The sequence below is a fragment of the Chiloscyllium plagiosum genome, unplaced genomic scaffold, assembly GCF_037043375.1.
Source record: "Chiloscyllium plagiosum isolate Xiang-an unplaced genomic scaffold, Cpla_swu_hap1 HiC_scaffold_46, whole genome shotgun sequence".
Lineage (NCBI taxonomy): Eukaryota > Metazoa > Chordata > Chondrichthyes > Orectolobiformes > Hemiscylliidae > Chiloscyllium > Chiloscyllium plagiosum.
The window spans coordinates 34,209,639-34,237,230 of NW_028270184.1; positions in this window are offsets into that span (position 1 = coordinate 34,209,639).

Consider the following 27,592-nt stretch of genomic DNA (forward strand, 5'->3'; position numbering starts at 1 on the left):
GGTCGAGGATAATGACCAGGAGATCCGCCGCTGCCATGACCCCCAGGTAACGTCTGACACATGGAGACAATCCACAATCTTTATAAAGCAGGACGTAGATGGTCACTAAGTTAACTGTGAGGAAGGAAAATAAACCCATTATCCATCAGTCTGGAGGCAAACGGACCCGTTTGATCAGGGACCCAGTGAGATTTTCAAATGTGTCCCTGCCTTCAGGGACTTATTAAAATAACTGGAGTTGGAATAACAAATGGGAAGGTCGGAATTATCGAGAAAATATGACATAAACCACATGAAACCCTCCCTCCCCAAACACACAGAGACACATCTATAAGGACAGATGGTTTCGAGAACATTCCCACACACTCGATCACTCGAGAGCAGACACAGGTCACTCCTTCCCAGTTCCTAATACGGAGGGTGGAAACGTTGCTGTCCTGAAAGATTCTCTCCCAGTTTCCTGAAGACAAATGGAGTTTGGGAATTCCTGTATTTTCGAGAGAAAATGAGGGCTGCAGATGCTGGAGATCAGAGCTGAAAATGTGTTGCTGGAAAAGCGCTGCAGGTCAAGCTGCATGCAAGGAACAGGAGAATCGATGTTTCGGGCATAAGCCCTTCTTCAGGACTTATGCCCGAAACGTCGATTCTACTGTTCTTTGGATGCTGCCTGACCTGCTGCGCTTTTCCAGCAATATATTTTCAATTCCTTTATTTTGGTTTAAATTGTGGTCGTTCCTGTGTCGTGAAGAAATGTAAACGCAGGTAAAACGTATTCACCCCTTTAACTGCCTGAGGGGCCTTCGGAACAGTGTCTCCTTCTCCCTGGAACGGGATCTCTTCCCTCGGGATCTTATCGTTTGTTCAATTCACTGACGTCTGGCCGTTCACAAACAACGTCAGGGACAGAACGTTCCGGGGAATGTCAGTTATGGAATGTCGGGAACAGAACATTCCAGGGAATGGCATTTATAGAATGTCAGGGACAGAACGTTCTGGGGAACACCTTGACCGCTCAATCACCTTTCCCTCCCATCCACTCCACCCTCCTCTCTGATCTATCACTTCTCCCCCACCCCCATTTTCCGATCACATTCCCAGCTTCCTTCACCCCAGCCCCAGCCCCAACCCCAGCCCTAGCACCCTCCCATTTATCTCTCAGACCCTCTGCCCACAAGCCTCATTCCTGATGAAGGGATTATGCCTGAAACGTTCATTACCCTGCTCCTCGGATGCTGCCTGACCTGCTGTGCGTTTCCAGCACCAAACTCCCAGTCAGAAAACAGTATGACACCGTCATACTCACGGGACCAGACCTGATAGGTCATGTTTCATGAAGCCCTATCACCATCCCTGTTTATATCCTGTCCCACCGGCAGGACAGACCCACCAGCGGTGGGGACACCCCGGATTACAATCAGGGAAGGCGTTACCCTGCAATTCCCCAAAATTGATTCCAGAACCCGGGAAGGCTCATGGTGATAGGTCACAGGGTCAAGGAAATCGCCTGAGGACGGTCATCTCCTGCCCCCATCCCTATCCCTGGTGATAAATCAGTTCGCCTCGATGTTGAAAACAAATCAGAGGAAGCACTGAGGGTGATAAGGACAGAGACCGTTCTCTGGGTGTGGGACTTCAATGTCCATCACCAAGTGTGTCTCCACAGGCCCAGCTCTGACTGAGCAGGGAGAGACCTCACATACACAGCAGCCAGACTGGGGAAGTGAAGGGGGAACTAAAAAGAGGGAAAGCTTCTCACCAAACCCCTTGTCCCAGAGGGATCTGTCCCTGACAGTATCTGTAGGAGCAGCCAACACACAGTCCTGGTGGAGGGAAAGTCTCAGCCTCATATTGAAGACCCGGCCCACTGTGTTATGTGGCACTTCCTTCTGTGAAGTAGGACATACTTCTAAAGGACCGAGCACATGGAATCGGGCCATCCATGAGGCACGGTGGGCTAGCAGCAGCTGCAGCATCAATGGCCTTCCCTCCATCATAAAGTCAGAAGTGGGCTGTTCACTGATGGTTTCAAAATATTCAGCACCATTCACAACTACACCGATACTGAAGCAGGCTATTCAGCCCATCAAGAGTTTTAAACAGGAACAGAATGAGGCCATTCAGCCATTGGAGGCTGTTACTCAGCGATTGGAGCAGATCTTTTAATCTCTCATGCCTGTTACACAGGAAATGGAAGGGAACATTCAGCCTTTCAAAGCTGCTACAATGAATACGGGAGGACGGGGGGATGGGTTCCTGAGCCAAGAGCAGGGATAAATTAGGGAGAAATCAGTCTCTATCAGTTTAACACAAATTAACGACTGCAGTGACACAGTGACCAGTGATGGGACTTCAACTATTTGCAAACTATATCAATGGTTTCCAGAAATTGAACAAACATGTTCTAACTAAATTTAAACTGACGCTAAGATCGAGAGAAACTGAGGTTATCAAGGGGAGGTAGAGAACCTGTAAATGGATAAGTAATGGACAACAACTTGGTTGATCGAATATAATGTGGGTAACAGTGAACCTGTGATTTTATTTTCAGGAAGAATAACAGGCTGTGTATTACAGAAATGGAGAGGGATTCCAGGACTTAGTGATACCATGTGTACTGGAGGGTTCACTCTGACCTGTCCAGACATGGGAAGTGTGGCCCCATCGCTCTTATGGTCTGCTCCCTGATGTTCCCACTGGCCCCATTGCTCTCAGTACACACCGGATATTTTGATGTGGTTAGTTGGTGGTGGGACTTGGTGCGGGGGAGGATGATTTGACCCCTGTACCAACGGGACAGCCTTTATCTGAAAGGCCATCATTCATTTCTCCGTGGAGACCCGAGGACAATGTGAATTGCTGCCCGCTTCTGAATGAAGAGGCTGGGGCTGCTGCCAGGAGAGTGGGTATTCACCAACATTATGTACTGCACCTGGACAAACTGTAACGTTAATGGGGTGAGAGACGAAGGGTCCAATCAAAGGAATGGGAAATAAAGGTCTTCTGAAATGGTTAGATTTACCACATTCTCAATCCACCTCACAGAACTAGCCCAGAGGAGATATCTGTTCACCGTGGAACACTGTGCAGACCGGACCAGTGTACTGCTCAGTCCAACCCAACAATCTGTCCAGAGTGGAACACTGCACAGATCATGTCACAGCACTTATCTTTAAACCATCTGTCGAGTATGGGAAACTGGGATAGAGACAAAAAAATACTGTAGATGCTGGAATCCAATGTAGACAGGCAGGCGGCTGGAGGAACTCAGCAAGCCAGGCAGCAACAGGAGGTTGAGAAGTCGACCGTTTCAGGAGTAACCCTTCTGCACGAATCCTGAAGAAGCTTTACACAGGAAATATCAAATTCCACACCCCCTGATGCTGCCTGGTTTGCTGTGTTCCTCCAGCCTCCTGCCTGTTCAGTGTGGGAAGCAGTGTGCACCATGTCCATGCATTGATCGATAAACCCGGATTAGATTTCTGTCCAGCACTGGGAGCTGTACAGTGATGACCAATTTGTAACCTGGAGCAGTTACCCGCCCATCAGGTAGGAATATATACCCAATCCCAGTGCATTGATCCGTAAACCAGGAGCAGTTACCCTCCCAGCATGTAGGACTGTGTACCCCATCCCAGTGCATTGATTTGAAACCCAGGAGCAGTACCCTCCCATCATGTGGAACTGTGTACATCAACCCAGTGCATTGATCTGAAAAACCAGGAGGAATTCCCCTCCCAGCATGTAGCACTGTGTATCGCACCCCAGTGCATTGATCTGTAAACCAGGAGCAGTTACCCTCCCAGCATGTAGGACTGTGTACCGCACCCCAGTGCATTGATCTGTAAACCAGGAGCTGTTAACCTCCCAGCATGTAGGACTGCATACACCAACCCAGTGCATTGATCTGTTAAATAGGAGCAGTTCCCCTTCCAGCATGTAGAACTGTGTACACAATCCCAGTGCATTGATTTGTAACCCAGGAACAGTTACAACCCCAGCATGTAGGACTGCGTACACCACCCCAGTGCATTGATCTGAAAAACCAGGAGGACTTACCCTCCCAGCATATAATACTGTGTACCCCACCCCAGTGCATTGCTCTCTAACCAGGAGCAGTTACCCTCCCAGCATGTAGGACTGTGTACCCCACCCCAGTGCACTCATCTGTAAACCAGGAGCTTTTAACCTCCCAGCATGTTAAGAGCGTGTACAATTCCCCAGTGGATTGATCTGTAACCCAAGAGCATTTTCCCTGCCAGCATGTAGGACTATGTATACCATGCCAGTGCATTGTTTAGTTACACTGTGTTAGATCCCTGCCCAGTGTGGTGAGACTCGCAGCCCATCCTGGAAGTGACAGGATGTGCAGCTCCCATCCATTTCCAGCTCCATCCCTCCATTATGCCCTGAGAAGGGGGTGCTGTGGGGGTGAACTTCACTTCCAGAGAGAGACAGAGATGGAGGGGGAATCAGTTTAAACAATAACAAATGGGAGAGGTATGCGAACGAGACAGAGTCAGGGAGAATGAGAGACAGTGTTATGGAAGGATGTGTCCCCAGGTTTCAGAATGCTGAAATGAAAACATTTCAACAGCATCCTGTAACATAAGCCAGTGTTTCCAGGAATGGTAGGTGAACAGGATATTGTTGGGAGTTCAGATGATGCAGAGTTTTGGATGAGTATTTGTTCTGCAGCTTTGTATCTGGGTGTAGGGTCAGCAGAGTCTTTGAATCATTGGGCTAAATCTAACAATAATTTGTCTCAGTACCATTTTCATTGACTGTGATAGAGGGATCATCTACACGAGGCCGAGCTAGTTTCCTGGTGCTATCTTATTGAACTCACTTCAATAGCTACCCACCCCATGGTGTCCCTCTCATTCAATACCAGCCCGATTCTCCCACCCATCATGGCTGGATGTACTCACCATCGCCCGGATGCCCCTGGATATTCCATGATCCCTGACACAGGCGCCATCCGAAAAAGGCAACTGGGAACACGGTTGAGCTTTCTCTGTTAGGAGCTGCCCTGCGCAGTTTACCCCGAGCATTACACCACAGTTTGTCGACAGTGGCTCTGAGGGCCTGGTTATTGGGCAAGTACAGAGGGAGACCATTTTCGTCCCAGAGGAGGGCACACAACCAGACCCACCGAGCATGCTCTGAGCTCGCCACCTAGCTTAGTGCAGTATCTGCGGTCTGACAAAATGCCCACCAATACAGGACATTCATCAATAACCATTCCCACTCTGTCAGGGTAAGGTTCACCATATTCTCTCTACTCCCTCACACTCACTCTTTATCTGTTCTCACCGACCCCCGAACAAGGCTTATGCTCCACCACTCCCACTGCAGCATGCAGCACCTTCTCACTTTCTCTCTCTCTCTCTGTCTCTGTCTCTATCTCTGTCTCTCTGTCTCTGTCTCTCCCTCTCTCTCTCTGTCACCCCGTCCACTTTACCCCCCATATTAATTACACTGCATGGATACAACGCTGTCGACAGATTCCCTCACCATTTGCCATTAAGCCCACCTACACCAGCACTAACAGTAGGGCTACCCACTCCCACCCTCACTCTCTCCTTCCCTTTCTCCCATTTCAGGAGAAAGAGCCTGGAATAGGACAGAAAGGCAAAGCCGGGTGGTGGAGTGCCGGATATCCATTCCCTCATCCCCCCTCCCCGCGCCACGAGCTAGAGAGCACAGGGACACCTCAACATCCACATCCCACCGACCGAGTAAGGAGCAATGTTCAGTGAAGGGCAATTCACATTTTAAATCCACGGGCATCTCCTTTTGCTCGACACAACTTAGAAGCCGTGGCCCTGATGCCATCTCCCTTTTGTGTCGAGCTGGTACAAATGGGATCCCCACGGTCTCGGTGGGCAGGATGGTGGGCTCACAACACATCGTCACCACCACTTCCCTGGACGGGAGCACGGAGACCCCCTCCTACACCTCCTCCTGTAAACAGCTTGGATACTGAAACTAATCTGTGATAGTTACTGCTCTCCCCACTTGCCCTGATACCTTCAATAAACTGTGGTCATTGTCTTTCATTGTCTTTCCTCCCAAAGTGTATCACCTCACACAGCTCTGCATTGATCCCCAGCTGCGATACACCTGAACACTACACCAACGTGTCACTGTCCTGTTAGAGTTCCACACTGTCCTCCATAGACTTCAGAGTTCTTCCAGGTTTTGTGCCATCTACAAACACTGAGATTGTTATAGCGTCACAGTCCCCCTGAAACAACTGAAATCCTGCCCCACACACACGAGTGTGAGCAAGTGAAATACTGTTATATTCCCATGGACAGAGTTGAATAATGACATGCTGTCAATGGAGCAACAAAACTCCTGACACACACCAGACGGAGCAAATGAAATATTGACAAACTACAGAGCAAAAGAAACCCGGATAGGATCCACTTATCTATATTCATCAGGGTATAATGTGATGAAGTTGGAAGTTTGTACTGTACCTTTAAGAGAGAGGGAATGCTGTTCTGAACTGAGAGCTTACAAGCACCTGTGACATGAGAGGATGGCAGACCCAGAAACAGTATATTGCTATAGAGCTGGAGTCGCGTAATAAGCCGTTAAGAGAAAGGGGGTCCCAGAGTTGTGCAGAGATAATGTAAAATGTTCATTTTAAGAGTGAAAAAATAAATTGATATTTTTATTTGAACAGTGGAATTTGGGAGTTCTCTGTCCCTCATATTTTAACAGTTTACGAGGCGAATTGAGCATTTCTTTATGTTTCATTTAAGTTACCAGATGAGCTTCAGGCAGTGCCCGAACCATTCCCGTGTGTGTATCTGTGTGTCCCTGTGTGGGGCAGGTCTGGCAGTCTCTGTGGTGCTTAAAGTAATGCAATGCCACCTTCTGCTGGCCTCCACACGCCACTGCACAGGTATTGGCAGAGGGTGAAAACCAACAGGGATTCATTCAGAGAGGGGGAGGGAGAGGGCAGCTGCCCACAGCACCATCCAAACTGATGTCTTATCCATGTACTGATCTAAATGTCCTTTAAACATTGTAACTGTCCATGCTTTCACCACTTCCTCTGGAAGTTCATTCCACACACAAGCCAGCTTCTGTCTGAAATAATTACCTCTCATGACTTTTGTAAATCTTTTTCCTTGCACCTTTAAATATCCCTCAGTTTTGAATCCCCAACTCGAGGGAAAAGACATCAGCCCGTCAGCTTCTCTGTACCCCTCATAATGTTATATACCTCTGTAAAGTTACCCCTTAATCTCATACTCCCCACTGAAAAATGTCCCAGTCTATCCAGCCTCTCCTTATCGATCATTCCCTCCATTCCCAGCAACATCCAGGTTATTCTCTTCTGAACCCTCTCCAGCTTAATAATATCAAGGTTAGCAATATCTGGGTGAATAGTCAAGGTATTTTCTAACAGTAGGGGGGACCAAAACGAGAGGGCATAGGCTTAAGGTGAGAGGGGAACATTTAAAAGCGACCTAAGGGGCAGCGTTTTCACCCAGAGGGTGGTGTGCCTATGGTATGAGCGGGCAGGGTGACCAACTGGACACAGTATTCCAGAAGAGGTTTCACCAATGTTCTGTAAAACCTCAACATGACGTCCCAATTCCGATACTAAAAGGTCTGGCCAATGAAGACAAGTGTGCAAAACACCTTCTTATCCGCACTATCTTTATGAGACGCAAATTTTAAAGAATTATACCTGACGGCCTCGGTCTCTGTCCTACAACACTGCCAAAGGCCCTACTTTTAATTGTATAGGTACATCTCTTGTTTGATTTCCCAAATCCAATACCTCGCATTAATCCAAACTAAACTCCATCTGCCACCCCTCAGCCCAGTGTGTGATATTACTGCCTCCTCACCTTCCCCATTTAATTTTAAAATACACTCCCCATCTCCAGGAGGCCTGCACACTCTGGCCTTGTTTTTCACAAAGACCCTGAGCTTGGGTTGCCTTGTGTGGTTAGGGGGAGGAGGGACAGATTGCAGACACAGTCGGGGGTTGGGGAGGGGAGGCTGGACAGTAATCAGCGGCCTGGTGTCATTTCATGGTTTTAGGCAGAGGGCAGACACACGTGAGTGTTGGGTAATACTGATCGGTGTTTTGGGGCCAGAAATTATGGTCTTTCTCTGTCTCTGGTGATTAGTAATAAATACCTATTCGAGACCCTTCATAGTGCAGAGTGTGTCTGCAGGATTTCTTCCCCTAATTATGCAGACAACAGATAATAGCAATTAAAGATGTTCATAGTTAATTTCGATGGCACAGCACATACACTCAATATCCTACAGTTGAGACAAATATCTTGCATTTGTTTAACAATACAAAGTGTTTTGTGTAGTTCAGTAATGGTAACCTGATTATAAAAAATCCACACCGAGCTGAAAGCTGACACTTAGAATATGACCCCAAATCTGGGTATAATCGTGTCCCTGCCTCTGAGCTAGTACTCTGGATTTAATTCGAATTCCTTAATTCGTGCGGTAGTGCTCATAGGTCTGAACTTGAAGGTCTGGATTCAAGTCCCGCCTGTTGTAGAGGTATGTTGCAACATGTCAGAACCGGCTGATGAGCAAACACAGCTCCAGACCCAAAGGCCTAGGTGTAAATCTCACAAAAATGTGTCATGATACATCTGAACAAACTGATTGAAATAGATTTAGAATTGTGACTTGATGGAGAAGAATGAGGTGTCAGTATTGAATTTCAGAGTGTAGGCCCAGGACAACTGAAAGTACAGCCATTCGTGTTGAATGAAGTCACATTTCGCAGCAGTAGAAGTTTATAAAATCCGAATGGTCATAGTCAGGGTTTTCCTCCAGATTAGGGACGACCTAGTCTAGAGGGCATTGGTTGAAAGTGAGAGGGGAAAGGTTTTGATGAGGCCTAAAGGGCACCTTTTCACACAGAGGGTGGTGTGTGTATGGAATGAGCTGCTAGAGGAAGTGGTAGAGGCTGGTACAACTACAGCATGTAAAAGGCATCTTGATGCTGACATAACTGCCGAGCTTTTCCAGCAATTATTGTATTTGTTCAAAAATGCATTCATTTTAACACAGGTATTCTGAATACATTACACATTTTATTTTTTTTTAATGACTCAGGGTCATGTAAACCTGTCTTCAAATCGATGGAGACCATTTCCTGTTCAGCATATGGCTCTGTGTATGACAACAGCAATGATGCACCGACATGGAGCAGGGAATGTGATGGAGACATTGTTTGGACAATGTACAAGGAGACCTCACATGGTCCAGTTTGGGAGAGGATGACATTATTGAGTGATTCAGCTCAGAGAGGGAGAAAATGTAATCTGCCCGAGAAGGAATGGCCTATTGCACTCTCTTTCCTTCATTGTTCCTCATCACAGCAATGTGTGCGAGCTAAACAAAAACGCTACAGTCATCGTTACCATTCTTGTTTTCATAGAATTCCTGCAGTGTAGAAACAGGCCCTTTGGCCCAACACGTACATACCAACCTTCTAAGACCCGTTACCCTACGTTTACCCCTGACTAATTTAACTAACCTAAAAATCCCTGAACACTGTGGACAATTTAGCACGACCAATCCACCTAACCTGCACAGATTTGGACTGTGGGAGGAAACTGGAGCACCCAATAGAAGCTCACACAGACAGGGGAGAATGTGAAACTCCACGCAGATAGTCGCCCGAGGCTGGAATCAAACCCAAGTCCCTGGTGCTGTGAAGCTGCGGTGCTAACAACTGAGCCACCGTGCTGCTCTTTGGGCGATCCCTGACCAGAATTCATTGGAATCTCCTCACTGCCTAATGCAAAGGGAATTCAGCCAAATCCAACTGTTCCAGGATGAAGTCCCATTGCTAGCAGCTTGTGCGAGTAGAATATCTTCAGAATAATATTTTGGACAATCTCTCAATTTTTACTTTTGTCAGAAGTTACACTAATATCTGGGCAAAGTTCGTTCAACTTGAAATTGCAGATATTTTGTTTATGTGTGTGTATGTGTGTGTTTGTGTGTGTGTGTGTTTGTGTGTGTGTGTGTGTGTGTGTGTGTTTGTGTGTGTTGTGTTTGTGTGTGTGTGTGTTTGTGTGTGTGTGAGTGTGTGTGTGTATATGTGTGTGTGTGTGAGAGTGTGTGTGTGTGGGTGTGTGTGTGCGTGTGTGTGTGGGTGTGTGTGTGTGTGTGTGTGTGTATGCATGTGTTTGTGTGAGAGTACAAAGAAGAAAGAAAATTTACAGCCCAGCAACAGGCCGTTCAGTCCTCCAAGCCTGAGCCGATCAAACTCTACTGTCGAAAACTGTCGGTCAATTCCTAAGCATTTGTATCCCTCTGCTCCCCATCTACTCATGCATTTATCCAGATGCATCTTAAATAAATCTAACATGCCTGCCTCTACCACCTATGATGGCAACGCGTTCCAATTGCCTAAACCTCCGTGTGAAGTACTTGCCGTGTGTACCTCCCATAAACTTTCCACTCCTCACCTCGAAACCGTGACCTCTCGTTGTTGAATTCTTCACCCTGAGAAAAAAGCTTGTCTCTATCCTCCCTGTCTATACCCTTAATGATTTTGTAAACCTCAATCAGGTCCCCCCTCAATCTCCTTTTTTCTAACCTACTCAACCTTTCTTCATAGCGAGCACCTTCCATATCAGGCAACATCCTCGTAAACCTTCTTTGCATGCTCTCCAAAGCGTCCACATTATTTTGGCAATGTGGCGACCAGAACTGTACACAGTATTCTAAATACGGCCGAACCAAGGACTTGTACAATGTTAACATGACTTGCCACTTCTTATACTCAATACCCTGCCAAATGAAGGCAAGCATATCTTCTCGAATACTCTATCCACCTGTGCAGCAACCTTCAGGGTACAATGGACCGAAACTCCCAGATCTCTCTGCACATCAACTTTTCCCAAGGCTCTTCCGTTCGTTGTAGAATTCACTCTCGAATCAGTCTTGTCTACATGCATCACCTCACATTTGGTTGGATTAAAAACCATCTGTCAAGTTTCCGCCCAACTCTCCAGTATATCCTCCTGTATTCTCAGACAGTCCCTTGTGCTTTCCGCTCCTCCACCCATCTTCGTGTCTTTTGCAAACTTGCTAATCATACCAACAGTGCCCTCTTCCAGATGATTTATATATATTACAAACAACAGTGGCCCCAACACTGACCCCTGTGGAACACCACGACTCACCTTTCTCCATTTCGAGAACCTCCCTTCAACTACTACTCTCTGTCTCCTGTTTCTCATACAGTTCTTTATCCACCTAGCTAGAACAACCTGCACATCATATGACTTCAATTTCGCCATTAGTCTACCATGGGGAACGTTTGTGTGTGCACGTGCCACTGTTTTTAGAAAGGGAAATATCCATTCTTTATTTGCAATATCCAAACCGCTTGCCATTCATCTTTCTATCATAGTTTGAGTAACATTGCTCTGGATCATAAAGGTGCTATTTCAGCTTATTAAAGAAACTAGCCTGACTTGTTCCTGAAACTGACCCTGACCCAGTCTGAGACTAACATCATCGGCTATCTCACCAACCTGATTATATTTAACATCTGTTGTGAGCAGTGGAGGAGTGGGTCTAGAAAATGAAACAGCGACCCAAAAAGCAAGGTAATTATAGAACGGTGAGCCTAATGTCAGTGGAGGATGAATTGTTGGAGGGGATTCTCAGGGACAGGATTTACAAACATTTGGGAAGGCAAGGGCTGATCGGAGTTGTCAACGTGGTTTTCTGCGTGAGAAATCTTGTCTCATTAATTTGATTGAGTTTTATGAAGAGGTGACAAAGAACACTGGCGAAAGCAGTTTGGTAGACATTATCTACATGGACCTCAGTAAGGTGTTCACAAGATTCCGATTGGTAGATAGATTAGTAAGTTTCGTTCAGAAGGGATACAGAGGAAGCTAGTCACAATTGGCTTGAAGGAAGAGAGGTATTTTTTTCAGACTGGAGGCTTGTGAGCAGCAGTGTACTGTAAGAATCAGTTCTGAGTTCATTGCATTTCATCATTTATTTCAAGGATTAGGATGTGAATATCGGGGCCATAGTTAGTAAGTTTACAGATGCAATGTGACTGGTCAATCTACTCACTGTGAAGCAAAACACCATTTATTTAAACACGATAGATAAAATTGAACTAAAGAAAGAAGAATTTAGAATAAGGTAATTCTATTGGACAAGTTAACAGAATAATGGATCTAGGAGCTATTACTAATGAACTGTTCCAACATAGGAAAATCCCATAAACACAGTCCCTGGCAGAAAGGAAAATTGAGACACAGAATATCACAAAAAATTCTCCAATCCAGGAATTAAAAACTGCATATAGGGAGAGTAGCAGCCAGGAGACATTCACTGAAGCTTCCAACTATTTTGAGACCCCAATAGTTTCTGATATTACTGAGAAACCTAAACCCAGAGATCCTAAGCTGTGAAAGCTGGCCACACCCATTTAGGCTGCATTAAAATTAACCTAAGGCCTCCTTAACTGTTTACTCAAGTGGCCTTAACTAACCAGCTTGGAAACGATCATTCAATCTCTCTCTGAAAAGAAACAAGGACAAAAATGACCTCTTTAACTGCAGCATCATCACACTTGTCATTACATCGAGCTGTCAAACAGGAACCAGGGGTAACCCAGTCAGGCCGTTGGTCCTGTCCATTCGGACGAGGAAGATGCCATTCAGTCCCATGAGTCACTTACACAGGAACAGGAGGAGGCCATTCAGCCACTTGAGTCCCTTACACAGGAATAGGATGAGGCCATTCAGTCCCTTGAGTCTCTTACAGAGGAACAGGAGGAGGCTATTTAGTCCGTTAAGTCACTTCCACAGCAACGGGATGAGGCCATTCAGCCCCTTCAGTCTCTTACACAGGAATAGGAATAGGCCATTCAGCCCCTTGGGTCTCTTACACAGGAACAGGAGGAGGCAATTCAACCCCTTCAGTCACTTACGCAGGAATAGGAGGAGGCCATTCCCTCCTCAAATCACTTGCAAAGGGGCAAAATGAGGTAATTGATGCTGATTCCTGATGAATGGCTTCTGCCCAAAACGTCGATTCTCCTGCTCCTCGGATGCTGGCTGACCTACTGTGCTTTTCCAGCAATCCACTCTCTACTCTGATCTCCAGCATTAGCAGTCCTCACTGTTTCCTAATTGATGCTCTAACATAATGAACAAGTGGAGCAGAGGCTGTACAGACAGACTGTGCCACATTGTTCCTCCTGGCTCCGTTGCTCATGATACACACGTGGGACTTTAACCTGGTTTTCTAGCGGTGAGGAGGGAAGCCGTATGTCTTGAATGAAGTCTCAAGAAGGCATCTTCCTTTTCCAAGCAGACAGCCTGGTATTCTCTCTGGAGGGCGGAAATGGATGGGAATGACTACTTATTTCAGATGCAAGGTATTGTGGCTGCTCGTGGGGATTGTGAACAATATGACGTTCAGTACTGGTTCACATGCTGACTGCACAATAACGTGGGGAGAGTTAATTAAGGCGTATAAACTATTTGGAAAGCCATGTTGGACTGCTAAATGGACTCTATATGTTCAAATAATGCTGATCTTGTTCATGCTAATCTAGTCTACTGCACATCCTGTGCAGGGTAACTTGCATGCCTTACTCTGTCCAAGTCTATTTCCATCCTATGATATGTCTGGTCATGCTTACTATGATCTGCCTCCACTGCTCATAAATAAAGTATTTCTCTGTACTGAGATACACGTGGCAATAAATCAAACCAATCAATCCTGGGTAAAGTATGGAATTTCTCTCCCTGTCAATGTCTGTTTTGGAAATAAGTGATCGCGGCCACTCCGCGTGTATCAGCGTCACCATTTCCTCGTCTCTCACAGCTCTACAGATTAAACACACAGCTTCTTTACTCTGCCCTCATGTTACCATCAGCCATGTCTGTGGTAAGGAGATCATTCCTTACAAAGGTGAACAAATCTGTAGAGAGTTCCCCAAATGCTCTCTCAGCAAGGTTCTACAACAGCAGGAAGATGGCTTTACTTATGTACTGGAATCATCTTACAATGAAGGACAGCATACCATTAACTGCACCAATTACTTGCACAGGGTTTGATTCAGAGCAGTCAGCATAGACTTGTGAGTAGGAGATCATGCTTCTCAAATTTGTTAGAGTCCTTTGATGAATAGATCAAGAAGGTTGATGAGGGCCGAGTGGTAGACGTCGTCTCAATGGATTTTAGTAAGGCCTTTAATAAGGTCCCACATGGCAGGCTGCTCTGGAAGGTTCTGTTACGTGAAATGCTGGCGGAACTGGCCAATTGGAGAGACAGTTGGCTTGATGGTAGGCAGCAGAGGGTTTAGTGGAAGGATGAAGGTCAGACTGGAGGCTGGGTCGATAGCTGTTTGGTATCTATGATTTGGCTGAAAATGTACAAGGCATATTTAGTAAATTTGCAGATGACACTAAAATAAGTGGAAGCATGATCAGTGAGGAAGTTTAACAGAAATTGCAGCAGGACCTTAATCAGGTGGGGAAGTGGGCCGAGAAATGGCAAATGGAATTTAATATTGTTGTGTGAGGTCTTGCATTTTGGAAACTCAAATCAAACTAAGAGTTTCATGGTGAATGGGAGGGCCTTCAGGGGTGTAGTGGAAAGAACGACCCTGGCGTTCAGGTGCACGGTTCTCTGAGAGTGGAATCACAGGTAGACAGGGCACGGAAGAAGGCTTTTAGCACACTGGCTTTCATGAATCAGGGCACTGAGTATAGAAGTTGGGAATTTATGTTGCAGTTACCCCAGGACTTTGTCAAGGCCGCACTTGGGAGTATTGTGTTCTGTCTTTGTCACGTTGTTTTAGGGAGGATGCTATGAAATTCGAAAGACTGCAGAAGAAATTTACAAGGACATTGCCAGGACCCAATGGTCTGAGTTATAGGGAGAGGTTGGACAAGCTAAGACCTTTTCTTTAGAGTGTTGGAGACTGAGGGGGGACCTTGTAGGGCTGTATAAGATCACGAGGGGTATGGATAGAGTTAATGTTCTCAGTCTTTTTCCAAGGTTTAGAGAGTCGAGGATTAGAAGGGATAAGTTTCCGTTGAGAGGGGAAGGAATAAAAGGGAACCTGAGGGACCACTTCTTCACACTGAGGATGGTACGTGGATGAACTGCCAGCAGGTCTTGTTGAAGGGAGTACATTAACAACATTTCAAAAGCATTTGGATAAATATGTGGATAGGAAAGGACTGGAAGGATATGGGCCAACTGCAGGGAAATGGGGTTAGCGTGGATGGATATTTTAAATGTGGAGTCAAACCCCTCTGTTAATTAAAACCAAACACCCAGAAAAGCTCGCTTCACCTCATAATCTTTTAAAATATGAGTGACACAGATCTCCTACATTCTGCTATTTAAACAAAAGTTCACAAGGATCTAAATTGATATATTTATCAATGTTCTTCTGGTTAGAATGCCGTACCTCTAACAACTTTCGTGCATGTCCTTGTTTCGCCTGTCCTAGGATGTGTGTGTCGTCCCACTCAAAGTGCTGTCCTTCTTTGTCTGTATGTATGGAAACTATGATAGTGGGTCATGTCTTTTCGTGGCCAGCTGGTGTTCATGTATCCTGGTAGCACAACATACACTGTTTAATCTGTGTGTGTTCAGATAAGGAAGATTGTTCCAATGTGTACAACACTTTCTGAATGAGCAATGGTGATACGGTTAAAGAAAAATGGTGCACATGATGTATAACATTTAAAAAGCATGAAAACATTATTTGATGCTCATCTGAAGTGATATGTTCCCCTTGTCTCAACGTTCCCCCTTTTCTGGGATTCCTTACTCTTGTCTCTTATTCTTATCAGGCTATATGTTATAAATCTTGCTCATGGTATCCCAACTTATTTCAGTTAATCCCCTTCCTACCGGGAATTAAATATATTGGCCTGCTGGGTCTTTCCAAAGCTAATGTCTTCATATTATTGGAGATAAAAATTCTGGCAACAGACTCAGCATTTGAACACGTTAATGTGTTGTAAATGCACTGTACAAAGGATCACAAAACACAGGAATAGCCAAAACATTGAGGGATGTACATCTAATTATTTCAATAATCTAGTTTTCTCATTTTTCTTAGCTCCAGATCTACATCCTGTCTCTCGTTGTCTCTTTGTATCTCGTTAAGAAATCCCCCAATTATTCTTTGTGTGCCATCTCTCAAAACTCCTTCTTTTGGTTTATATCTATTGCTCTCTTCTTGATGTAATGTGATTATAATTGAGCAATGTCACTACAAAGACATGTGGGAGGAGCTGCTAGAGTTAATTGGAAGGGGATCTGAGCAGGGAAGACCATGGAGCAGCAAAGACAGGAGATTCTGGGGATAATTCGGAACATAATGAAATTCATCTAAAAAAAGATGACACAGACTCATGCGAGGACAAGGCAGCCATGAGTGATGAGGCAAGTAAGGGACAGCATCAAATGAAAAGAGGAGGAATTATCACCCGTGCTTCCATACTGTCTCACCCTGTCAGAGTTTTATATATTTCACTGAGATCTCCACCCATTTTCCTAAACCCCATGGAATACAGGCTCAGTCGCCCCAAACACTGCTCCCACAAAAAGCCTGTCATCCCAGAGATCAGTCTGGTAATCCTTCACTGCTCTCCCTCGATGTCAGGTTTGTCCTTTATTAGGTAAGGAGAACAAAACTGCACACAATACTGCACAGTGTTCGCGATGGGGTCTCATCAAGCCCTGTACAGCTGCAGTAAGACACCCTTACTCCTGGACTCAAATCACCTGAAATGAAGGTCAACACACCATTTATCTTCCTAACTGCTTTCTGTTCCTGCAATAATGATTTCAGTAACTCGTTTACAGGGATATCCAGATTATTTTCAGTGTTACAGCTCCCCACCTGGTAGTTCAATGTATACTGGTCAGCGTGCCAATGCCATTCCTAGTATTGACTTCTGACTTCAGAACTCACTGCCCGACATGGGCCTCGGTGGTTTACGCAGAAGGAAACAATGAAAAGGAGCATACGCCCCTTTGGAGACCAACATGTTTCAAACAATCCCTTTTCAAACGATAGGCTGCCAATCAACATTGCCACCGTCACCTCTCTTCACACTGTTCTCCAACTGCCATGTATTTGTGCATTCACTCCACTCGTCTCAGTCACCTTCGAGCTTTTTTACGACTTCCACATCCATACACAATCGAACATCCTTTTGTGCTATCAGCAGGCCTGGATATATTGTATTTAACTCCCACAACCAAATGTTTAATGGGTATTGTGAACATCTGGGGCCAAGCACTGATCCCTGTGATACTTCAGCAACCTTCCTCTGTTTAAGGAAAATGGTTTTTAAAAATTTCTTTACTTCGTGAATCTGAGTGTGACTGGCTGGGCCAGCACTTATTGTCCGTCCCTAGTTGCCCTTGAGAATGCGGTGGTGCGTTGCCTTGTTGAACCGCTGCAGTCCACGCTGTGGTTGACCTCCAATGCCATTAGGGAGGGAATTCCAGGATTCTGACCCAGGACAGTGAAGAATGGTGATATATGCTGCCTCACATTCTACATAGCTATGGAGAAGGAGCAGATTAGGCAAAATGGGTGGATATTTCATTGGGGAAGTGGAAACTATGATGCGATTAGATATGAGTTAGGAAGCATGGACTGGGAGCAATTGCTCCATGGAAAGGGCGCTATCGACATATGGAGACTGTTTAAGGAACAGTTGTTGCAAGTGATGCACAAATGTGTTCCTCTGAGACAGGCAAGAAGGAGAAAGATAAAGGAACCTTGGATGACGAGAGCGGTGGAGCTTTTCGTCAAAAGCAAGAAGGCAGCTTACATAAGGTGGAGGAAGCAAGGGTCTTGGTCAGCTCTAGAGGATTACAGCCAGGTGAGGAAGAAGCTCAAAAATGGTCTGAGGAGAGCCAGGAGGGGGCACGATAAAGGCTTGGCAGAACACAATGGCATTTTACACTTATGTGAGGAATAAGAGAATGGTCAAAGAAAGAGTAGGGCCGATCAGGGATAACATAGGGAACTTATGTGTGGGGTCTGAGGAGGTGGGAAGCCCAAAATGAGTTTTTTGCTTCTGTCTTTACGAATGAAACGAACTTTGTAGTGAATGAAACCTTTGAAGAGCAGGTGTGCATGCTGGAATGGATAGAGATAGAGGAAGCTGATGCGCTGAAAGTTTTGTCAAACATTAAGATTGACAAGTCGCCAGGCCTGGACCAGATTTGTCCTTGGCTACTTTTGGAAATGAGAAATGCAATTGCTTCGCCACTTGCGAAGATTTTTGCATCCTCGCTCTCCACTGGAGTCGTTCCTGAGGACTGGAGAGAGGCAAATGTAATTCCTCTCTTCACGAAAGGAAATAGGGAAATCCCCGGCAATTACAGATCAGTAAGTCTCAGGTCTGTCGTCTGCAAGGTGTTAGGAAGGATTCTGCGGGATCGGATTTATGACCATCTGGAAGAGCATGGCTTAATTAAGTGCAGTCAACACGGCTTTGTGAGCGGCAGGTCATGCCTCACAAACCTTATCAATTTCTTTGAGGATGTGACTAGAAAAGTGGATGAGGGTCGAGCCATGGATGTTGTGTATTTGGACTTCAGCAAGGCATTTGATAGGTTCCCCATGGTAGGCTCATTCAAAAGGTCAGGAGGAATGGGATACAGGTCAACCTACCTGTCTGGATACAGAATTGGCTGCCCAACAGAAGACAGCGAGTGGTAGTAGAAGGAAAATACTCTGCTTGGAAGTCTGTGGTGAGTGTCGTTCCACAGGGCTCTGTCCTTGGGCCTCTACTGTTTGTAATTTTTATTAATGGCTTGGATGAGGGGATTGAAGGATGGGTCAGCAAGTTTTCAGACAACACAGAGGTTGAAGGTGTCGTTGACAGTATAGAGGGCTGTTGTAGGCTGCAGCGGGACATTGACAGGATGCAGAGATGGGCTGAGAGGTGGCAGATGGGGTTCAACCTGGATAAACGCGAGGTGATGCATTTTGGAAGGTCAAATTTGAAAGCTGAGTACAGGATTAAAGACAGGATTCTTAGAAGTGTGGAGGAACAGAGGGATCTTGGTGTGCAGGTACATAGATCCCTTAAAATGGCCACCCAAGTGGACAGGGTTGTTAAGAATGCATATGGTGTTTTGGATTTCATTAACAGGAGGATTGAGTTTATGAGCCGTGAGATCTTGTTGCAGCTCTATAAAACTTCGGTTAGACGCACTTGGAATACTGTGTCCAGTTCTGGTCGCCCTGTTATAGGAAAGATGTGGATGCTTTGGAGAGGGTTCAGAGGAGATTTACGAGGATGCTGCCTAGACTGGAGGGCTTATCTTATGAAGAGAGGTTGACTGAGCTCGAACTTTTTAATTGGAGAAAAGGAGGAGGAGAGGGGCCTTATTGAGGTATTCAAGATAATGAGAGGCATAGATAGAGTTGATAGCCAGAGACTATTTCCCAGGTCGGAAATTGTTAACACGAGGGGTCATAATTTTTGGCTGGTTGGAGGAAAGTATAGAGGCGGTGGCAGAGGCGGATTCTTTACGCAGAGAGTTGTGAGAGCGTGGAATGCCAGCAGAGGTTGTGGAAGCAAGGTCATTGGGGACATTTAAGAGACTGCTGGACATGCATATGGTCACAGAAACTTGAGGGTACGTACATGAGGATCAGTGGTCAGCACAACATCATGAGCTGAAGGTCCTGTTCTGTGCTGTAGTGTTCTGTGTTCTATTTGCAAGTCAGGATGGTGAACGGCTCGGAGGAAAATTGAAGATGGTGGTGTTCGCATATATCTGCTACCCTTGTCCTTCTAGATAGACGTGGTCGTGTGTTGGGAAAATTGTGTCTGGGATCTTTGGTGAATCATATCAGTGCAGCTTGTTGATAGGAAAAAAAACTGCTGCTGCTGAATTTTGATGGTGGAGCATTGTGGATGAAGTGACAGTCAAACTGGGTGTTTTGTTCTGGTTGGTATCAAGCTTATTGAGTGTTGTTGGGGCTGCACTCATCCAGGCAAATGGGGAGTATTTCATCACACTTCTGAGTTATGCATTATAGATTATGGACAGGCCTTTGGAAGTCATGAGGTGAGTTACTCGCCGCAGTATTCATAGCTTCTGACCTACTCTTGTAGTTACTTCGTTTGTGTGGGCGAGTCCAGTGAGTTTCTGAGCAATGATTACCCCACAGGATTTTGATATTGAGGGATGCAGTGATGCTAACACAATTGAATGCCAAAGGGCAGTGGTTTGATTGCATTGTATTGGTGATGGTCACGGTCTGGCATTTGTGTGGCGTCAATATAATTTGCTACTTGTCAGCCTGGATACTGTCCGGATCTTGTCGCATTTGGGCATGGATTGCTTCAGTACCTGAGGAGCCACAGATGTTGCTGAACATTATGCAATCATTGCCGAACATCCCCACTTCTGACATTATCTTAGAGGCAAGGTAATTGATGAAGCAGCCCTGAAGACGCCTGTGCTGAGGCCACTCCCCGAGGGTTTCCTATAGACCTATTCTGGAGCTGAGTTGACTGACCTTTATCAACCATGACCATCTTCCTACGTGCCAGGTATGAATCTAACCAGCGGGGAGTTTGCCTCTGATAAATATTGATTCGAGTTTTGCTAAGGCCCCTTGATGCCACGCTTAGTCAAAGGCAGCCTGTTTTAAAGGGCTGTCACTGTCACCCCACCTTTGGAATTCAGCTCTTTTGTCCACGTTTAACCAAGGTAATGAGGTCAGGAGCTGAGTGACCCTGGTGGAGCCAAACTGGGCGTCATTGACCCGGTTATTGCTGAGCAGGTGCTGCTTGAAAGCACTGACACCTTCCATCACTTTACTGATGATCGAGAGTAGACTGATGGGGTGGTAATTGGCCAGATTGGATTTGTTCTGCTTTTTATGTGCAGGAGATAAATGGGTACTTTTCCACACAATCGGGTAAAAGTCATTGTTGTAACTGTATTGGAACTGCATGGCGAGGGACGTGGCAAGTTCTTGAGCGCAAGTATTCAGTACTATTGCCAGAATGTAGTCAGGGTATGTACCCTTTGAAGTATTCAGTGTCTCCAACTGTTTCTAGATATTGCATGGACTGAATTGAATTGGTTGATACTGGTAACAGAATTACTGAGGCCTACTGGAGGAGTCTGAGATGGATGATCCAATCAGCATTTGTGACTGAAGATTGTTGCAAATGCATCAGCATTATCTTATACACTGAAGTGCTGGGCTCTTCCTTCATTAAGGATGGGGATACTTGTGGAATCTCCTCCTCCAATGACTTGTTTAATTGTCCCTACCGTTTCTGGACAAAATGTGGAAGAACTGCAGAGCTTAGATCTGATCCGTTGCTTGTGGGTTCACATAGCTCTGTCTATCACTTACTGCTTATGCTGTTTGGCGCACAAGTTGTCCTGTTTGGTGGTTTTGTCAGGCTGACAACTCATTTTCAGGTATGCCCGGTGCTGCTTCTGCCATCCTGCACATCCATTGAACCAAGGTTGATCCTCTGGCTTGATGGTAATTGTTGCAAGTGGGATATGCCAGGCCATGAGGTCGTGCGGGAGTAGAGTTCTGCTGCTATTGATGACCCACAACACCTTATGGAAACCCAGAAATGAACTACTAGATGTATTCGAAGTCTATCCTATTTAGTTGATAGTGCCGCCAAATATGATGGAGGTTATTCTCAATGTGAAGGTGTGACTGTCTCCACAATGACTATGCGATGGTCACTCTTATTGATACTGTCATGGACAGATACTTCTGCAACTGGCATATTAGTAAGGATGAGGTCAAATGTCTCTTCCCTCGTGTTAGTTCCCTCACCAACTGCGGCAAACCCAGTCTTGCAGTTATATCCTTTAGGACCCGACTACTTCGATCAGTAATGCTGCAGCTGAGCCACACCTGGTGGTGGACATTGAAATCCCCAAGCCAGAGTACATTTTGCGTCCTTGTCACACTCAGTGCTTCCTCCACGTGTTTTTCAGCATGGAGGAGTACTGATTCATCTGTTAAGATAGGCTGGTACATGGTATTCAGTTTGAAGTTTTCTTTCCCATGTGTAAACTAACATCATAAGACTTCATGGGATATGAAGTCACTGTTGAGGAGTCCCAGAGAAATTTCCTTCCAACTGCATCCCATTGCGCCGCCACTTTTGCTGTGTCTGTCCTGCTGGTGAGACAGGAGATATCCGGAGAAGATGATGGGTTGTCTGGGACATACTCGTACTCACAGAATCATACCTTCCAGACAAAGTCATGCTGTTGCTTGACGAGCCTGTTTATTTTATTCACTGCTTCGTGCCAGCTGTCCCTTTCGAGAAACATGCCCATATATTCAACTCAATCCACTCAGGTTTCATTTTACAAACTAGCTTTACCAAAACGTTCCTGAAAATCCAAACACTTGTCTCCCAGTCCGTTCTTCAAACATAATTACCATTTGATAAATCCATGTTACTGTTGTCTATGACCATTTATTTCTCCTAAACCATTTACTTATTATGTCCTATGTTCCATGTACTCGACCCTTTTTCCACTCCCGACTTGGTTTTACTGGTATTGTTAGAAAGTTCTGTGAAGACAGAACTGAAGTAGCTGTTTCATTGTTCTGCCAATTCCCTGTTCCCTATTCACAATTCTCTGGTTTCAGATTGTCAGGAAACAGCAGTTGTTCTCTTATACTTCTCACATTGACATGATTTGACAAGCTATTCCAGTTCACTCTTATAACACTTGTGAATATGCTCTTCAGAAACCCATCAAATCCTGCCTTCAGCCACTCAGTAATTGACCTTCCACACCATACACTCACAGGAGCATAGACCAACAGAAATACAGCACGATCTATATTGTTCCCTCTTTCCAACACCAGGTCCATAGCAGGGAATGTTATGACACTTCCAATTGCTCGTTCAAGTACTTTTTGATCGTTGTGAGGTTACTTGAGATAACCCCCCCTCTCAGGAAGAGCATTCCAGACCCCAACAGTTCCCTGGTGAAGAACAATCCTCAAATTCTCTCTCATCCTCAAATCCTTCACTTTACAAGTGTGCTCGCTTGTTCTCGACTATCTGACTAAAAGGAACAGCTGTTGTCTATCCACACATGTCCATGCTCATCGTAATCTTATCCTTCTGAATCACATCCCACTCAGCCTCTCTGCTCCAAAGTAAACAACCCGAACTTACCCAGCCTCTCTCCATAGCTGATATGCTCTATCCAAGGGAACATCATGGTGAATCTCCTCTGCATACATACCATATCCTTTCTTTTATGTGGCTTCTAGAACTACATAGAGTACTCCATCTTGGCCTAACCAACACTCTGTATAGCTCTTATAATCTACGCCTCGATTGATAAACGCTACACCCAAGGTCCACCTCTTAACTAGTTCATTACCCTACTCAGTCCCATTCAGGGATGTGTGGAGAAGCACCCTCTGAGCTTCCTAGTGTGCTGCCATTCATTGAGTCCTCCCCTGTCTGGTTCCTTCTTCCACAGTGCATCACATCACATTTATCAGGGTTCCGTTCCAACTGCCATTGATCTGACTATCTGACCATTCCATCTGTATCTTCCTGCAACTTAAGACGTTTCTCCTCACTGCCAACCAAGCGGGCAAACACAAACTTACTTATCACAATCCCCAACCCCTTCACCCACCCTTTCATTCACATCTGCATCATTTATGAATGCCACAAATAATAAGGGACACAACAGAGATCCCTGTAGTACACCAGGGGACACTGGTCTCCAGTCACACAAACAACCTTCTCCCACCACCCTCCGTCTCCTGCCAATAAGAAATTTTTCGTTGTAACTTGTCACATTATCCTTGATTCCATGAGATTTTACTTTATTTTAAAGTTTCCCAAATGGGGCTTTGTCAAAGGCCTTGCTGCAAAACTAATTAAGCGACCTCCTCAAACTAATTCAAACAAATTCATTAGATGTGCTTTCCTTCTGATAAAGGCATGATGATTATCCCTGATGAAACTTTGCTATTCTGATTGGAGTTCAATTTCCTCCTTCAATATTTTCTCCAGTAGTTTCGCTAACAGTGATCTAATACTCCCTGGTCTATCTCTACCACCCATACTGTGAAGTTAAAAATGACACAACACCAGGTTATAGTCCAACAAGTTTAACTGGAAGCACACTAGCTTTCGGAGCGACGCTTCTTCATCAGGTGATAGTGGAGGACACAATTGCAAGGCACAGAATTTATAGCAAAAGTTTACAGTGTGATGTAACTAAAATTACCTTGATTTTCCGTTGAGTCTTTCATCTGTTCGAATACAACCATGATAGTTTCACTTCTTTTTAAAAGTTGCATTCTCAGGTTAACTGTAACAATTGGGTTAGTTACACAATATGTCAAGGGTATTAGCGCCCTGTGTTCTCTGTCTATGTCTATGATGTTTAGATTGATTCTAATCTAAAAAGTGAGATAATCGAGTTTTACAATAATTCGTGCAGTTTTTGAGCAAAGTACAATGTAACTCTGTAAGTACAAATTCACCTCACAAACATATAAGTGTGCGTGTGGCTTTTTGTGTCTGTCTGTGTGTGTGTCTGTCTGGGTTGGGGGTTGTGAGTGTGAGAGGGTGTACATGTGTGTGTAGTGAGTGTAGAGTGTCTTAAGTCTGTGAGGGGGTGAATGTGTGAGTGTGGGAGTGTGTGTGTGTGTCTGGAGTGGGAGGTTGTGAGTGTCTGTGAGAGAGAGGGTATATGTGTGTGCATGAATGTAGAGTGGTCAAGTCTCTGAGAGGCTGCATATGTGAGTGTTGGAGTTTGTGTGTCTGTAAGGGTGTGGGTGAGGGTCTGTGTGCGTGTCTGTGCACATGTGTGTATAGGAATAACTCTGTGTGTGTGTCCGTGTGTGTATATAGTGCATTGGTTGTCACCTGTAGTGTGACATGAACCCAAGGTCCCGGTTGAGGCCCTCCCTATGGGTACCGAACTTAGCTATCAGCCTCTGCTTGGCCACTTTTCACTGCTGCCTCTCCCGAAGTCTGCCTTGCAGGATGGTCACCCGAAGGTCCGAGGCTGAACGTCCTGGACCGCAGAAGTGTCCCCCAATTGGGAGGGAACACTTCTGTCTGTTAATTGTTATGCGGTGACCACTCATCCATTGCCGATTCCTTTGCTCGGTTTCCCCAATGTACCATGCGTCAGGGCATCCTTGTCTGCAACGTATAAGATAGGCAACGTTGGCTGAGTCGCATGAGTACTTACCACGTACATGGTGGGAGGAGTCCTCACATGTAATGGAGATATCCATGTCCACACTCTGACATGTATTGCAGCGCCTACTGTGACAGGGTTGTATGGCATTGTCCTGAAAACTGGGCAGCTTGCTATGAAGAATCATCTATTTGAGGTTTGGCAGTTTTTTAAAGGCACATTCTTCTCAACCTCTCAAGGAAACCAAACTTTGATTTCTGAACCCAATCATCATCATCAGCCATTTCAGCTTCTAATCTTACCACACGAGTTCTCACGACTGCAGGAAGTGAATTGTTGAACTTCTCCAAAATAAGAATCTAACAGCATCATAGGTTTGCTCTATTTTTAATATCCTTACCCACATTTCAAAATTACTTTGTCTGATCCTTTCAAACTCAATGTACATTTAACCAGGGACGCTATTTTAGAATCCTCAAACACTGTCTGTTGGCTTCTGGCACATGGTCATATGCACTTCAGAAGGCTTTCTTCACCTCCCTATACTGGCCAGATACCGTCTCCGATAGGGATGCAAATACCTATCAGCTTGGTTTGGATCAACTGAATCCACATGGTCACTGGCCACTGCATTCGTTTAGACACTTTATGAAACGAAATTAAAAAGGCTCCCCCATCCTTCTCATCAAGTGTAGATAATGCCTGGATGTATTTTAACAGAATCCCATTAGGCCGTCGTATACTATAGGGTTGCTCATCCTCACTGTCCTCCTCATCCCGCCGATCGTCTACCTTCATCGCCGCCTTCTATGTCAACTTTCCTCTCTAACTGCTCACTTTTGAAGTTGAAACTCTCTGCTTATCTTGTCTCTTTTTCTCTCTTTCTTCTTCATTTCCTTTTCTTTTATTTCTGCTTTTCATCATAATTCAAACTGTTTCAATTCCTTCTCATGTTCAAAGTGCCTCAGTTGAAATTGCATTCTCGCCATTTCTAAAGATTCTGATGGCTGTTCCACCAAATATAATTGCCGAGCTTTAGTTGTAATTATCTCTCATCTTCTCACAGACAAACGCAACCTACTCCAGCTTTGCCTTCATTACCTTTTGTAAAACCCCCAACTTCACTTCTTCCACACCCAGAGAACTCTTGGTGACTGAAAGAATCTTTATTCACAAAGCACTGTTCAAACCAACCGAATTCAACATCCGGAACCAAAGACACTAACAACTACCATACACGACCTTTGAACGCAACAGCCTCCCGGTGAATAATCTCCAGTGTCTGCATGAGCTTATTCTGGATGCTCTGGTTTCCTCCCACGATCCAAAGATGTGCATGTCAGGTAAATTGGCCAAGCTAAATTGTTCATAGTTTTCATGCATGTGTGGATTAGGTGCCTTAGGCGGCGTAAACATTTGATAATAGGGTAGAGGAATGGGTCTGGGGACGTTGCTCCTCGAAGGCTCAGTGTGGACGTGTTGGGTCGAATGGCCTTTTTCCACACTGTAGGGTTTGTAATTCTAAATCCAATTTGGTATTATCGAATTAGAACCAGACAAGCGTCCCCAGTTTACAATGGACCAACCAGACTGCCTCAAACTATTTTAAGAAGGTAGCTGTGATGCCAACCTTGCCTTATTTAAAAGATAGATGTGAAGTGGGAGTTCCAGATGTGACGTTGCTAGTCAGACCATTTAACATTAATTAAAACACAATATACTTAAACACTCTAATGGAAATCCATACAAAATGAAGAAGAATTTAGAATAACTTAACTATTGGAAACCTTAACCGAATAATGGATACAGAACCTTCTCCAAATAAATCGTCCCAATGTACTAATATCACCTAAACACAACCCTTGGCAAAAAGGAGCATTCAACATACATTTTTGTATACAGTTCTCCAATCCAGGAGCAAACAGCATCAAGAAAGGTCTCAGAGAGATTAGCAGCTAAGGATAATTTACTAAAACTTCCAACACTTCTGGGACCCCAAGCACCTGGTGATTGCTACAGCTACAAGAAAAAAGTCTAAAAAACCTGGTCTGTGTGAGGTGGCCATTGTTCCTACTATTTATTAAAAACCCTCAAAGCCTCGTAAGTTATATACTTGAGCCGTTTTCAGTAGGCAGTTTGGCCTTTAAGACGTCTTATTTTAAAAAAAAAGGAGGAAATAACTTTTTTAAGAGACTGCATTGTCACACAATTTAGATGAACGGTCCTTTACTCAGTGGGATTCCTCGTGTTACTGATCGCAAGGTCACCCGGGACAAACACAGATACAGACCAAGTTACAAAGACGGGTCTCATAGCTTCTGAAACACCCCTGTCCGTGGATCATCACATGGGA